We start from the raw sequence: 17,493 nt of genomic DNA, 5'->3' as shown, positions 1-17,493 counted from the left end.
TGGAGGCCAGCCTGAGCTAGAGTAAAAGCTAGAGTACCTTGATACAGAAGAAGGAAAAAAAAAAAAAAAAAACTCCAAACACACACCTGCCTCAACACATGTTTTTCCTTGTCATTACTCCTCAAACACTAGCATAAAACATAGCATATGGTGTCGGAGAGATGGTTCAGTGATTAAGTCATTTGCTTGCAAAGGTTAGGTTAGTTACCCCAATACCTACATAAAGCCAGAGACACAAACAGGTGCATGCAGCTGCAGTTCATTTGCAGTGTCTAAAGTCTCCATGGCACCCATTCCCTTCCCTCTACCTCTATCTCTCTGCAAATAAATGTTAAAAAAAAAATAGCATGTACCTTGTATTAGTTATAAGTGGCTTCGATTTGATTTAATGCAAACAGAAGAATTTGTATGATTGTATAAAAGCCCTGAAGTGGGCTGGAGAGACGGCTTAGTGGTTAAGCGCTTGCCTGTGAAGCCTAAGGACCCCAGTTCAAGGCTCGGTTCCCCAGGTCCCACGTTAGCCAGATGCACAAGGGGGCGCACGCGTCTGGAGTTCGTTTGCAGTGGCTGGAAGCCCTGGCCCGCCCATTCTCTCTCTCCCTCTATCTGTCTTTCTCTCTGTGTCTGTCGCTCTCAAATAAATAAATAAATAATGACCAAAAAAAAATTTTAAAGCCCTGAAGTATCTTAAATAAGAGGATTGAGCACCCCTGATTTTGATGGGTAACTAGGTAGCCAGGAACAAATACCTTCCAATATCCACAAAAGGCTGTGGTAGTTTCACAGCCATTCCTTCGCACAAGGATCACTTGAAAAGCTTCCTTTAACCCAGGGTCTCCCTCTCCTCAGTATTCAGTTTTAACGTTATTAAGGGTGTTGTGTAACTGTTCCTTCTAAATAGAGCCATTCTCTCCTTGAGGAAGGAGGAAGGCTAGAGTGTGAAGTACAAGAGTGTAGCAGCAGTGATGACTTAGACTTGAAGGTAGGTGAGGCTGTTTGAGACGTACTTTCTCCCAGGGTAACCCTGGACCATTTGGGTTAGAATTACCTTCATGTGTGTCAACAATCCTAACAAGAGATTAGGAAAAAGGTAGTCCTCATTCCTGTAGGTGGCTAGTCCGGGTTACAGGTCCATAAAGAATAAATATCTGTGTGTCCTGACAGAGCCAAAGAGCAAAGAGATTTTATAATCTGTATATTGCTCATGATGTATCCAGAGAACACAGTCCGAAAACTGAAATCCAAAGAGGATTGACTCATACTGACTCACCACAAGGTCAAAAAAAACCCTGATTCATTCTGACTCACCACAAGGTCAGAAAACCCTGATTCATGCTGACTCACCAAAAGATCAAAAACCCTGACATGCTGACTCACCAAAAGATCAAACGCAAAAGCCCAGCTTTGTGGTGCATGCCTTTAATCCTAACACTCCGAAGGCAGAGGTAGGAGGATTGCCATGAGTTAGAGGTTAGCCTGAGACTACATAGTGAGTTCCAGGTCAGCCTGGGCTACAGTGAGACCCTACCTCAAAAAAAAAAAAAAAAGGAGTTTTTAAGCTGGGCATGATGGTGCATGCACTCTGGAGGCAGAGTTAGGAGGATCGCTGTGAGTTCAAGGCCATCCTGAGACCACATAGTGAATTCCAGGTTAGCATGGATGGGCGAGAGTGAAACTCTACCTCAAAAAACCAAAAACAAAAAAGTAAGAGCCAGAGGATAGGGAGAGATGAGGAGCCATGCTGCCTTCCAGATCTGATATGGCCATTACACTCATGAACTTACAATAGCTGTTGTTACCTGAACAAGATCTGCTCAAGATGGGGCCTATCAATATTCCTTCTGTATGGGGGAATCTCAAGTGGCTTAACCCCTCCCTGAGGCACTACTGGTAATTAATGGTTCCTGTGGGTTAGGGAGACTATTCTACAGTGGGATAGCCACTGCTAAATTTCCCATAATATGGTGAATAATCCCTCACCCATATTCATGTAAGCAACCCTAATTAAATTCACTGGAACACACACACACACACACACACACACACACACACACGGCATGAAAGTAGAAGAGGGACTATTTAGGAAGAGGAAGAGTTTCAGAAAAAAAAAAATGGAAGAGGGACAAGAGAGAGTAATGTGGGACAAAAATAATCAAAAGAGATTATATATATGGGATTCTAAAAACTAATTTTTAAAAAGCCATGTCCAGTGGTTCACAAATGTAATTCCAGCAATAAGATTGAAGAGGTAAGAGAATCACTGCAAGTTCAAGGCCAGTGTGAAGGTTTGATTCAGGTATCCCCCATAAACTTAAGTGTTCTGAATGCTAGGTTCCCAGCTGATGGAACTTTGGGAATTAATGCCTCCTGGAGGCAGTGTATTATTGGGGGCAGGCTTCTGGGTATTATAGCCAGTGTCCCCTTGCCATTGTTTGGCATACTCTTCTGTTCCTGTTGTCCACCTTAGGTGGGCCAGGGGGTGATGTCCATCCTCTGCTCTTATCATCGTTTTCCCCTGTCATCATGGAGCTTCCCCTTGAGTCTATAAGCCAAAATGAACCTCTTTTTTTTCCCACAACCTCTTCTTGGTTGGGTGATTTCTATCAGCAATCTGAACCTGACTGCAACAGTAAAGTGGTAACAAGAGTGGGGTTGCTGCTAGATATATAACTGTGTGGCTTTGGCCTTTTGGAGATTATTTTCAAGAGGAATGTGGAAGGATTTGAAACGTTGCCCTAAGAGACAACTTTCAGTGCTATAAGTACAGCTTGATGGACTATTCTGGTCAGAGTTGAAAGGCCTGAATGCAGTGAGAACTATGGACTGTGAGGTTTGGCTTATGACAGTGAGAAAGAACTTTACTTGGACTGGCAGTTTGTGTGAAAAGCTTGCTGTTATGCCCATGTCCCAGGAAGCTGTGCAGGGTTGCTTTGCGTAGAAGTGAACTGGTGTGAGCAGAGAGAGATGGCACAGGAAGAAAAATCTTTGGGTGAACAGCTGCCCATTCAACTGCAATTGTTTGAGAGATTATAACCTTTGGGATTGGACCAGCTGACCTGCACTGGAGCAACAGGAAGAATGTAGACTTTTGAAGGGGCCTGTGTGCTCAAGGAGTGTCCTGTTCTTCAAATTCTGCTTTATTCCCCCACCCCCTGGATTAACAAATTGGCACTCTACCTGGTATTGTGGATTATAATAAGTGCAGGAAAGAGAGGGTCATTGAGTTTGCAACACAGTCTTGTATTTTGAAAATAGCCATGGGCAGTGTGAAGCAGGTTTGCTGGATGCCTGCATGGAAACCCTACGAGGACATGAGGATGAACTGTGAATTGCAGTGGAGATGCTGGGACCACGAGATGGCTGCTAAGGAAAGCTGCTGACCCCGATGAGGTTTTCCAGGACTGTGAGTAGCCTAGCTGGAGGGGCGGAATTAGAATGCCAGAGACTTGTTGCTGGTTAGAATTATTGGACTTGGAGCTTTGTCATTGGCTAGAGTTATTGGACTTGGAATTGAAGAGTTTGGCATTTGCCCTGGTTGTTTTAAATCTTGTGTTGGTTGAATATTTCATTGCTATGCCCAATGCCATCTTTTGCAGTGTGAATGTTTTACTCTGTGCCATTATGGGTTTTTTTGAAGTTATTTTTTGGTATTATGGCTCAGTTAAAAGACCTTGGGGATGTATGACCATCATTGGAATTGATAAAAACTATGGGGACTTTTAAAGTTGGATGAATGCATTGCATTTTACATCATGGATGGTTATCAGTTTATGAGGGCCAGGAGTGGAATGTGGTAGTTTGATTCAGGTGAACCCCATAAGCTTGGGTGTTCTGTTAGGTTCCCAGCTGATGGAGATTTGGTAATTAACACCTCCTGGAGGCAGTGTATTGTTGGGGGCTGGCTTCTGGGTATTATAGCCAGTGTTCCCTTGCCAGTGTTTGGCACACTTTTCTGTTAACCTGTGTTCACCCTAGGTGGGCCAGGGGGCGATGTCCACCCTCTGCTCATGCCATTGTTTTCCCTGACATCAAGGAGCTTCCCCTTGAGGCTGTAAGCCAAAATAACCCTCTTTTTTTCCCCAAAAGCTTCTCTTGGTTGGGTGATTTCTACCATCAATGTGAACCTGACTGGACTTGTGATAGTTAAGGTGTTGTCATCTTGATCTGTTTAGTAATTCACAGAAATCCCTTTTGGGTGGATCTCCAAGATTGCTTCCAGGAAGGATTAGCTGAAGGAGGAAGTTCTTTCCCCAGAGTGAGCCCTTCTCCCAGAGAGGGCAGCCCTTCTCTGAGGGGGCTTTATATAAGGAAGCTCTGGGTGAAGAGAGCCCTTCCTCCCACTTGGCTGCCAGAGCTGCTCGCTGCCTTCCAGCGTGGACTGAAGACCAGCATCAACTGCAGGCCCATGTGGATCGAAACCCAGTGGTTCCTCAGGAAGCCTCCAGCTCTTCTGGCACCATCTGCAGTGCCGCGTTGGGACTGCTGAGGCATCTGGCCATGTGGACTAAGCAGCTACCGGGTTCCTTGATTCTCGGGCCTGCAAATGCTATTGGACTACTGTAAACTAATCCAATAAAGTCCCTTTTAAAAATAATTCATTCTAGCAGTCTGTTCCTCTAGAGAACTCTGACTAATACAGCCAGACTGGCCTATAAAGAGTCTACCAGAGCTGGAGAGATGACTTAGCAGTTTAGGCTAAGCAGTTTAGGCCTGCAAATTCTAAGGACCCAGATTTGATTCCCCAGGACCCACGTAAGCCAGATGCACAAGGTGGGGCATGCATCTGGAGTTCGTCTGCGTGGCTGGAGGCCCTGGTGCACCCATTCTCTCTCTTTCTCTCTCTCTCTATTTGCCTCTTTCTCTCTCAAATAAATAAATAAAACAATAATAAATAAATAAAACTTAAAAAAGAGAGAGAGTTCGGTTCCCCAGGACCCACGTTAGCCAGATGCACAAGGGGGCACACACATCTGGAGTTCGTTTGCAGTGGCTGGAGGCCCTGGTGCACCCATTCTCTATCTATATCTGCCTTCTTTCTCTCTCTGTCTGTCCACCATTCTCAAATAAATAAATAATTTAAAAATGAAAACATTATTAGATGGGAATATGAAAGCCAAAGTAAACACCCAGAGCTAGAAGAATGATTTAAGGAGAGTGATGGCACACCGTAATAGGTGTGAAAAAATCATAAAGGCCTAAACGATGTTAGGCAACCTGACTCAGATGTAAATGGGGGGAGGGGTACTGGCCAAGATGACCTTGAATGGATGTCCGGCTGGAAATGAATCAGAGATGTACATATAATGTAAACAAATGACATAGGTTTTTGGAACGTGGCCATTTTCGTTGTAACTGATGTAGAAATTCTGTTAAGCTCTGGTGCGGAGAGCAGAAAGCAGAGCAAGGATTTTCCCTAAACAAGCTACACAGAGACCAGGATTTCTCTGAATGAAGTACATCACAGCAGTTCTCACCTGGAGTAAAGCATGTGATACTTACTGGAAATTCTTTTAAGATTTTTCTGTTTTCCTATGCCTGGCGGATGCGCCTTCCCTTGGTTTGGAACTTGGACACTTGGACCCCCACAGTAAGAATAAGCCAAAAAAAGGTGAGACTGCAGGAAGTCAAAGATTGGTGAGTGTGTTTAAATGAGAAACTGGAAGGATGCAATAAAAATAATGGCATAAACAACATATCTGTAGCTATTTTCACATTCCTGACACAAAGCACCTGACCAAAAGCAGCTCATGGGAGGAAGAGGTTTATTCTGGCTTTCAGTCTGTAGGGGAAACTCCATGATGGAAGGGAAAACAGGGCATGAGCAGAGGTGGGATATCACCTTCTGGCCAACTTGAGGTAGACAACAGCTGCAGGATAGTGTGCCCAACACTGGCAATGGGAAACTGGCTCTAACACCCATAACCCACTCCCAACAACACACCTCCTCAAGCAAAGCCCCAATTCATAAATTGCCATCAGCTGGGGATTGAGCATTCAGAACACATGAAACAAACACAATATCCTACTACAACTTAGCATAAAAGACAATAATCACAGAAATAATTTCTATTTTTCAAGACATATTTAGCCAGGTGTGGTGGCACACACCTTTAATCCCAGCACTCAGGAATCAGAGGTAGGAGGATCACTGTGAGTTCGAGGCCAGCCTCAGACTCCATAGTAAATTCCAGGTCAGCTTGGGCTAGAGTGAGATCCTACCTCAAAAAAAAAAAAAAAAAAAAAAACAAAAAACAAAACTTTTTAATTTTATTTTTGGTTTTTCGAGGTAGGGTCTCACTCTAGCCCAGGTTGACTTGGAATTCACTATGGAGTCTCAGGGTGGCCTTGAACTCACAGCAATCTCCTACCTCTGCCTTCTGAGTGCTAGGATTAAAGGGTGTGCCACCACACCTGGCTTTATTTTTGTTTTTTTTTTAATTTATTTATTTATCTGAGAGTGACAGAGAGAGAAAGAGGCAGAGAGAGAGAGAATGGGCACTCCAGGGCCTCCAGCCACTGCAAACGAACTCTAGACACATGCGCCCTCTTGTGTATCTGGCTAATGTGGGTCCTGGGGAACTGAACCTTGAATTGGGGTTCTTAGGCTTCACAGGAAAGCACTTAACTGCTAAGCCACCTCTCCAGCCCTTGATTCAGGCCTTTAATCCCAGGATTTGGGAACTAGAGGCAGGAAGATTAGGAGGCCAAGTTCATCACTGGCTACATAGGAAGTTGGAGATCGGGTGTGGCGGCACACGCCTTTAATCTCAGCACTTGGGAGGCAGAGGTAGGAGGATCACCCGTGAGTTCGAGGCCACCCTGAGACTATGTAGAGGAAATTGGAGATAAGCAGGGCCAACATGACAGGGATTCTGTCTCAAAGAGAAGATGGGCAAAGGGGGAAGGTTAGCTTTGCTTTTGCCATTGGTTCAGGGGTTATGGTGGGAAGGGTTGGTGGTTATGGCAGTGGGAACTTGCATACATCTAGGTAAATAAGGAAGCACAATGCGAATGCTGATGCTCCTTTGGTGATTTTTAAAAATTTTATTTATTTGTTAGTCAGAGAGAAGGAGAGAAAGAGAAAGAGGAGAGAGAGAGAGAGAGAGAGAGAATGGGCACCTCAGGGCCTTCAGACACTGCAAACAAACTCCAGATGCATCTGGCTTATGAGAGACCTGGAGAATTGAACCATTGAACCTGGGTCCCTAGGCTTTTCAGGAAAGCACCTAAACCAGTAAGTGATATCTCCAGCCCCTTTGTCACATATATATATGTGTGGCTGGAGAGATGGCTTAGCAGTTAAGGCACTTGCCTGCAGAGCCTAAGGACTCAGATTCAGCTTCTCAGGTCCCACATAAGCCAGATACACAAGGTGGTACATGTGTCTGGAGTTCATTTGCAGTGGCCAGAAATACACTCACAGAATTTTTCCAACCAAATGTGCAGGATTTCCACACCAAAAAAATTCTCTAGTATATTTCAGACACAAATGGACTATGCAACAGTTCAATTCTGGCCCCAACTTTCCTGAGCTAGAGAGCCTGTGGATAACAGGCCCCATTCCAATAGAACTCACTTCTTTAGATGCCAATGGCAAGTCCCAGATCTCTGGTATTCTGAATGCTAGGCATGCCCACAGTCCCCTTCTGAGAAGATCAAATTTTCTCCAGCTTATAGCTAGGCCTAAGTTTCAATTTCCCTGAGAGGTACGCAAGACTTCTGGGAAAAACCACAAACAAAGGGTTGTTAATCAACAATGACCCTGACATGTGGCCAGGGAAGACAGCAGCCTAGGGGCCTGTGTCAGTTCCTGCAATACTCCTGGACTATGACCAAAAAGGACTTGCCTGAGATAGCAGGCTCCAGGGCTGAGTCAGTTCCTGCAAAGTCTCTAAAACATGTCTAAACATGTCCAAGGATGGTAAAATCTGAGCCACAGCCTATTAAAGGTGTAAAAATGTAACTGTTGCTTGCTTAGCCAATCACATTAGAAGATGCCCTAACCCTCCTAAAATTCCCCCAGCTGTGCTTAAAAGGGGCCTCTGTGCTCATCTCAGGGTCACCATTTTGTATGAATGGCTGACCTCCGCATGCTGTCTGATTCTGAAGAATAAACACCTTTGTTTTTACATACTATTTGAGTCTGGGTCTTTCTTCAGTGATTCTCAGACCCTTACCCTTTCATGTTCAACAATTTGTTAGAACAGGTCACAAAACTCAAGAAAACATTTTACTTATATTTATGGATTTATTACAAAGGTTAAATCTTAGAAACAGGTTAATGAAATAGATCAGGCAAGGTATGGGGGGGGGGGGGAGTGGTTGCATAGAACTTCCAAGCTTTCTGGGAGCACCACAATCCAGACACTTTTCTGTGTTCATTAAATAGCAAGCCTCCAAAGCCCTTCATTTTATGGGTTTTACAGGCTTTGTTACCTAAGTGTGATTGATACCTAACTGGCTAGCCAGTCTTCTTTCTAAAAGGGATGGGGCCAGAAATGTCCAACTTCTCTGTCACAGCCTTGGCCTTGAAAATCAGGTATTATCTTGCAAAACTCACATTATTAGCATATACCTGAAAATACTTCAAAGAGAATATGAATAACAAAAGACACTCTGCAGACTCCCAACATTCAGGAAATTCCAGGGACTCTCTAGAAGCTCTGATGGCATCAGTCATGGACAAAGACATATTAGAACAAAATGTGCTCCCACACCCTTCACTCTGGAAAACATGAAGGTTTTATCTTTAAATTAGAACTAGGGTTATGGGTTACATATTCTTGATTGGCTTTACCATTTTCAAATAAGCTGTATTTGGGGGTTGAATATTGTTGCCTTTGATGCTTTCAGATTCAGAGGGCCAGGATCAGATTCAGATCCAGGCTGAACTTGAACCCAATTCAGAACAGAATTCTCTACCACCCAGATGACAGGATTAAGGGTGTAGAGGAACACACAACTTTAGGGATTTGGGGTTTATAAGACTATCTGTTTTAATCCCCACAATTGCATACTCTGTGCTGGTTTTATTGAGTGTGTATATTGTTCAGTTGAAGTTTAGAATTTGCCAGTAAATTGTTCCATCCAGTCCACTAGAATACTTGCTTAGCAAGCAAACTCAACACATAGGATTGTTTCTGCAGTTGGATTGGGGTACAAGAGCTACACTTGGCACCTTAAGCTCATATTCTGAAAGTATATAAACATGAATCACCACATCTAAGAACACTTCAGAGAAGTAGAAAACAGAAGCATCAAATCAATTCAGAATGCAAAAGTCACTACATTATAATACAAGAAACACAAAGAATCAAGACAATACAATCCCACCAAAATTTATAAATCTATCAGAAAGGATCACCAATTAGACTGTTTTAGATGAATTGCCTGACAAAAATTTCAAAAAAAAAAAATGATTGTATCTATACTCAAAGAAATCAAAGAAAAAAACAAAGGAATTAAAAAAGAAAACAAACTCCTGAAAGAGAACACAGGAAACCAGCTTAATGAAATGAGGAGGTCATTACAAGACATGAGTAAGGAAACAGAAATACTGAACAAAAACCAGGCTGAAATTCCAGCTATGAAGAACATAGATAGTCAAATAAAAAACTCTGTGGAAAGTCTCACCAGTAGAATGGTTGAAGGAGAGAACAGAATATCTAAACCAGAAAACCAGGTGGCAGATCTAATACAGTCCAACAAAGAGAAAGACAAGCTAATAGGAAGGTATGAATGGGATTTTCAGGATATCCAGGGTACTATAAAAAGAATAAACGTAAGAATTGAGGGTATGGAGGACTTCTGGCCAAGATGGCGACAGCCTAGCTGCACTGCAAATCCCAGGGAAAGAAAGGCATGACCATTAAGAGTTCACTGGGTCTTTTAGGGGAGAGCAATCTCCAATAGATTGTCAGTGAAAAGGCACGGTGGGGGGGTGGACAGGAAATCATGGATCCCCTCATGTGTGGGTAGCCCGTCACTCCCCCCAAAAAGCCGCCGTGTCCACCACTGCTGCCGCGACATGCCTATCGATCCCTGCGTGCAGAAGCTTAGACTGCTCCACACACTCACCAACTTACCGCTCTGGCCACGGCGCATTCAGTGACTCATGGCAATAACAGGGAATTCTGCTGCCTGCAGGACCAGATAGCCCACCCCTCCCCATATCCACAGCGCAGCTGCACGCAGATCAATCCCTGCGAGTGGAAGTTTAGACTGATCCGCCCACTTGCTCACTTACTGCTCCTGCCCCTGCAAGTTCAACAAGCCCAGTCCCACAGCTACTGCCACACAAGCTCAGACTGTCTCTCACTTACGCCAGCCATCCCTTACCTGTCTGCCATGCCAGCCATCTGCCATTGTCCTGTAGTGGGGGAGCACAGACTACTTCTGGGTCCCAGTTTTCCCAGCCAGAGTTTGGGCTGCTTCAGTACTTGGTACCTCAGTGGCCCTCCAAGCTCAAATGTAGGCAGCTTTGGCACATTACCACTTGAGAAGTCAGGCAACTTTCGCACCCCTGCCAGGCAGTAGATAGGTGGCTTTGGAAAGTGAGAGCCAAAGCTCAGGCTGTTTGGCAACTGCCCCATGCTGCCTCAGATTCCCATTGCACTTGAGCCCAAGCTGATCCAACCCACCTACATGCCCATACACTGTCATGGGCAGACCTCAGTGCAAAAGAAATAACATGAAAAATCAAATGCAAGAAAATCCAATTAGATCACCCAGTCCTACAATGAATACATCTAACCAAAACATGGAAGAGTTAGTAGGATCAGAACATCAAATTGAAGCTATGAGCAATGAAACCCTGGCCAATCTACTGGTAGAACTTGCAGGAAAGCAACAAAGGACCGATAATCATGTGGGTGCTGCCATCACTAAACTAGAACTAATAGATAAGAAATTGGATGGAGTTCAAAGAGAGTTAATAGATTTGAGGGAGATTGAAAAAAAAGAAGACCTTAAAAATCAGGTGGCCATGCTAAATGAAGACATAAAGAAATGCAAGGATGAATTCCAAGAATCATCAAGATAATCAGAAAATGATGTGAAAAGGGAGCTTCACAGAGGGATGGAAATTATATATAGAAATATAGTAGAAAATGCAAACTTAATTGAACAAGTCCAAAACTCTCTAGAAGCTCTCAAGAATAGAGTCAGCCAAGTGGAGTATAGAAACTCTGATCTGGAAGACAAGATGGAAAAAACATTTCGAGAGTTCAAAAATTTCAGTAAGTTCAAAAGTTCCTGTGAACAGAACATGAGGAAACTGTGGGATACACTTAAACGTCCTAATATCAGGGTCATTGGAATACCAGAAGGAGAAGAATTTCAGACCAAAGGCATGGAGAACTTATTTAACAAAATAATTGAAGAAAACTTCCCCAGTCTCTTAAAAGAAAGGCCCTTCAAGATACAAGAAGCCAACAGAACTCCAAACAGACTGGACCAAAGGAGAAACTCTCCAAGACATATTGTCATTAAGACTGTAAACATCGACACCAAATAGAAAGTCCTAAAAGCAGCTAGGGAAAAACAGCACACCACTTTCAAAGGTAAACCCATCAGAATTACTTCAGGCTTCTCAATGGAAACCCTGAAAGCTAGAAGGGGTGGAAAGAAACACTGCAACGTCTTAGAACCTATGGCTTCCAACCCAAACTGCTCTACCTAGTACCCCTCATAATAGCTGGTGAAAGAAAAACTTTCCATGACAAAACTCAGCTGTACAATTATATGAACACAAAACCAAACCTACAGAGAGTATTTCAGGAAATTCTCCACATAGAAGAAACAAATAATCAAATTCAAATGCCTACAAGAAGCAGATCACAATAACCAAACTCAGAGTAGACAAAAAACCTTCAAAGTCCATGAAAACACCAACACACATCTACCATGACAATATGGCAGGGATCAAGTCAAATCTCATAGTCATTACCCTAAATATTAATGGCCTTAATTCACCCATCAAGAGACACAAGACCCCTCAATCTGTTGCCTTCAAGAAACCCACCTCACCACTAAAGATAGACACCTCCTCAGGGTGAAAGGGTGGGAACCAATATTCCAAACAAATGGGAATAAGAAACAAGCAGGTGTAGCTATATTAATATCAGATAAAATAGACTTCAAACCAAAAATAATCAAAAAGGACAAAGAAGGCCACTTCCTACTTATCAAGGGAATGATCAAATAAGAGGATATTACAGTCATAAATCTGTATGCACCAAACACAGGGGCACCACAGTTCATAAAACAAAACCTACTTGACAATAAAACAGAAATAACCACCAACACCATCATAGCTGGGGACTTCAATACACCATTATCAGCCATAGACAGATCATCCAACCAGAAACTCAACAGGGAAGTAAGAGAGCTCAACAAAGCCATAGATCACTTAGACCTAATGGACATCTACAGAACTTTCCATCCCAGATCCACAGACTACACATTCTTTTCAGCAGCCCATGGAACATTCTCTAAAATAGACCATATACTGGGTCACAAAGACTGCCTCCACATATTTAGGAAGATTGACATAATTCTCTGCATGATATCAGATCACAATGCTATATTGCTAAAAATCAACAACAAAAGACCCACCAAGAATCCTAACGGCACCTGGCAACTGAACAGCACACTTTTAAACGATAAATGGATAGTGGATGAAATAAAAAATGAAATTGCAAAATTCCTGGAATTGAGTGACAATGAGAACACATTGTACCAAAGCTTATGGGACACAATGAAGGCAGTCCTCAGGGGAAAATTCATAGCACTCACTGCCTTCATAAAAAAGACAGAAAGAGGGAAGTACCATGGGATATTTTTTATAATCATGGAAAACGTAAATAAAAATTTAAAAAAAAAAAGAAAAAAAAGAAAGATCCCAAATCAATAACCTAACCATTCACCTAAAGGCACTGGAAAAACAAGAAAAATCCAACCCAAAGAGCTCCAGAAGGAAAGAAATAATTAAAATCAGAGCAGAAATTAAGGAATTGGAAACCAAGGAAACAATTAAGACAATTGACATAACAAAGAGCTGGTTCTTTGAAAAAATAAACAAGATGGACAAACCTCTGGCCAATTTGATCAAGCATAAAAAAGAAGAAGCTTCAAATTAACAAAATTCAAAATGAAAAAGGAGAGATCACAACAGACATAAGTGAAAGTGGGAGAATCGTCAGGACTTATTTCAAAAACCTCTACTCCACAAAACTCAATAATGTGGAGGAGATGGATAAATTCCTGGACACATACCATCTATCAACGCTAAACTCAGAGCAGATTAATCACCTCAATGAACCCATCACACTCATGGAAATTAAAAAGTAATTTAAAAAAACCTCCCTAGAAAAGAAGATTCCAGGACCAGATGGCTTCTCAGCTGAATTCTATCAAACCTTCATGGAAGAACTCAAACAAATCTTCCTCAAACTGTGCCACATAATTGGAGAACAGGGAAAGTTACCCAAATCCTTTTATGAAGCTAGTGTCACCCTAATTCCAAAACCCGGCAGAAACGCCACAAGAAAAGAAAACTACTGGCCTATTTCCCTGATGAACTTAGATGCAAAGATCCTGAACAAAATCCTTGCAAACCGAATCCAACAACACTTCAAAAGCATTATCCACCTTGACCAAATGTGATTCATCCCAGGAACACAGGGGTGGTTCAACATACGGAAATCTGTTAATGTAATACACCACATAAACAAGGTTAAACATAAAAACCATATGATCATTTTGATAGATGCAGAAAATGCCTTTGACAAGATACAACATCACTTCATCATCAAAACATTGGAGAGAATTGTCATGGTTGGTTCATATCTTAACATAATAAAGGCAATATACAAAGCTCCAAAGGCCCAAATAATATTTAATGGGGAGAGACTGGAAGAATTCCCATTAAGATCAGGAACAAGACAAGGTTGTCCTCTCTCACCTATGCTTTTCAACATAGTACTAGAAGTCCTAGCTCAAGCAATAACATGGGAGAAGGAAATAAATGGGATACAATTTGGAAAGGAAGAAGTTAAATTAGCTCTATTCGCTGATGACATGATTGTATATGTAAGAGACGGGAGAGATTCCATCCCAAAACTCCTGAAGGTGATTAACTCCTATAGCAAAGTAGCAGGATACAAAATCAATGCACAAAAATCAGTAGCCTTTCTATATGCAAATGACAAAGATACAGAGAATGAAATAAGGGATATAGTCCCATTTTCAATAGCAACAACAACAACAAAATACCTTGGAATAATGTTAGCCAAGGAAATGAAAGATCTATACAACGAAACCATAAAAACACTCAAAAAAAAAAAAAATTGAGGAGGACTTCAGAAAATGGAAAGACCTCCCATGCTCCTGGATAGGAAGAATTAACATTGTGAAGATGACAATCTCACCAAAGGCAATATACATATTTAATGCAATTCCAATTAAAATCCCTACAGTTTTTCACAAAGATAGAAAAAATGATCTCAAATTTCATATGGAAAGACAGAAGGCCTTGCATATCAAAACATATCCTCAGCAAAAGAAATACCTCTGGAGGCATCACCATACCTGATCTAAAGTTATATTACAAAGCCATAGTAATAAAAACAGCATGGTACTGGCATAAAAGCAGGAGTACAGACCAATGGAATAGACTTGAGGACCCAGACTTTGGGTCAAGCAACTATAGCTACTTGATATTTGACAAAGGCCTGAACAATATAGGCTGGAAAAAAGACAGCATCTTCAACAAATGGTGCTAGACAAACTGGATAACCATATGCAGGAAACTGAAACTTGATCCACACATTTCACCATGCACTACACTCCAATCCAAATGGATCAAAGACCTCAATATAAGACCAGAAACTCAAATACTACTTGAAGAAAATTTAGGAAGTGCTTTCCATGATATAGGAATGAAAAAAGACTTCCTGAACAAAACCCCAGTAGCTCAGGATCTTTAACAGTCACTCAACCAATGGGATCACATGAAGCTGAAGAGTTGCTTTACAGACAAGCATACAATAAGCAAAGCCAATAGATTACCCACAGAATGGGAGAAAATATTTGAAGGTTATCCAACTGATAAAATCTACAAAGAATCTACAAAGAACTCAAAAATCTAAACAGTAAGAAGTCAAACACCCCACTCACAAAATGAGGTAAAGAGCTGAACAGGCAGTTCACAGAGGAAGAAATACAAATGGCAAACACACACTTAAGACAATGTTCATCATCCCTAATCTTCAGAGAAATGCAAATTAAAACAACTATGAGATTCTACCTTACTCCAATAAGGATAGCGAACATCAAACAATCAAATGAGCCGGGCATGGTGGCGCATGCCTTTAACCCAGCACTCGGGAGGCAAAGGTAGGAGGATCACCATGAGTTCAAGGGTGCCCTGAGACTACATAGTGAATTCCAGGTCAGCCTAGACTAGAGTAAGACTCTACCTCAAAAAACAAAAAAACAAACAAAAAAATCAAATGAAAATAAATGTTGGTGAGGATGTGGATAAGTAGGAACCCTCATCCACTGTTGGTGGGAATGTAGGATGGCACAACCACTTCGGAAAGCAATATGGAGACTCCTGAAAAAGCTGACTATAGAGATACCAAGAGACCCAGTTATTCCCTTACTGGGCATCTACCCTAAAACCTTCAAACCACAGGCCAGAGAGATTTGCTCAACCATGTTATAGCGGCTCAATTCATAATAGCTAAGAGCTGGAATCAACCCAGATGTCCATCATTAAAAGAATGGATAACTAAGATGTGATATATCTACACAATGGAATTCTATACAGCAGTAAGAAAAAAATGACACAATGAAATTTGAGGAAAAATGGTTGAACCTGGAACAGATCATTCTCAGTGAACTTACCCAGTCACAGAAAAAAATTCGCCACATAGTCTCACTAATCTACAGCACCTAACCTGAGTCTACCCAAGACACCTTACATACCCAGCAAGCATCTCGTGGACTAGATACTAGGATGGATGGGGAGGGAGGGGAGGGCATCAAAAGGGTGGGAAACATAAATCTAGACCCAAACGGCAATGGTACCATGAAATTCTACTTCCTAAAATGCAGACCAAATTGCTGAACCTTCCCCAGGCCCTTACAGGGAACACATGAACCACAATACACTCTAGAGGATAGGATCAAGGCTAACCTTAATCTTCTATATCTTCCCTTCCTCCCTCTCCCACTCCCTCTTCTCTCCCTCTCTCTCTCTCTCTCTCTCTCTCTCTCTCTCTCCTCTCTAACTCTTGTATATTAGTTATCTTTTTCTTCATTTTTTTAGTGGGCACTGACCTGTAACTCCTAGTACCAGCATGAGCTATCATCCACAATGAGCTTTTGATCAGAGAGGCCTACAAGGTTTCCTAAAAGACAGACAGATTTCTGACAGAGTACTTGATGACCCACCAAAGTTTAGTGGTAAGACCCTACTGCTGAAGACACCATATGCAGGTGACACATAAAATGGAATGGCATGGCTGGAAGCTAGAAGAGAGTCAGTCCCCAGACAGTCAGCGCGTCTAGTGCCAGAAGGTACTACATGGGAAACTGGGGGAAAATGACCAATATCTGTCCAAGCAACTCATGGTCTAACCTACTTACCAGCAAATAACCTGTTGTGATGCCCACACAAGTGCAATAGTGGCACACAGCCATGGTGGGAAACCAACTGCTCTTGATTCGGCTAACTGATCCCCTCAGTGGCATGGGACCCATAGCTGGAGCTGGGAAATAAGTCAGAACCATATCAACACATAAGCCCACTTTCCAATATCAAAGCTACCATCAATCATGGGCTACAAGAAGACCTACACCTATTAAATTCTCTATAAAAAAGTAAGGGTTATCTATTTGTCCTGGTGCTAACTTACTCTGTTGGAGAATCTGTTTCTCTTTTTCAGATGGATGTAGATCCTAAGGAGAGAGCCACCCCATCATATCTCAAAAGGGCCCTGGCTGAAACCAAGAAAAATTGGCAAAACAAGCAAGGGTGCTGTTTTCCTGATGAAGCAGATACCAGCACAAGGGGGAAGGAGACCAACACAGAAAAAAATCAACTCCTACGAAATCAGAGAGCCAGAGCCTCATCACTGAAGCAGACCAAAAATGAACCCAACATGGCTCAGGGAAATTTTGCGGAAGAGGGGGCGGAAAGAATGTCAGAGCCACATGTTGGGTCATGATATGCAGAGACATTTATCTTACCCATAACTGTGGGCTAACTCCACGATGCATGACCCATATACCTCAACAAGGAGGGGCCAATGGGAAGGGGGTAGGTCACAGATGAGCCTAATAATGGTACCAAACTGACTGTATTTGCTGAATACAAAACTAATTAATAAACATAAAAAGAACTGAAGGTATTGGGCTGGAGAGGTGGCTTAGCAGTTAAAGCATTTGCCTGTTATGCCAAAGGACCCAGGTTTGGATTCTCCAGGT

Source organism: Jaculus jaculus, chromosome 10 (genome assembly GCF_020740685.1).
Source record: "Jaculus jaculus isolate mJacJac1 chromosome 10, mJacJac1.mat.Y.cur, whole genome shotgun sequence".
Lineage (NCBI taxonomy): Eukaryota > Metazoa > Chordata > Mammalia > Rodentia > Dipodidae > Jaculus > Jaculus jaculus.
This window is presented reverse-complemented; position numbering follows the sequence as displayed.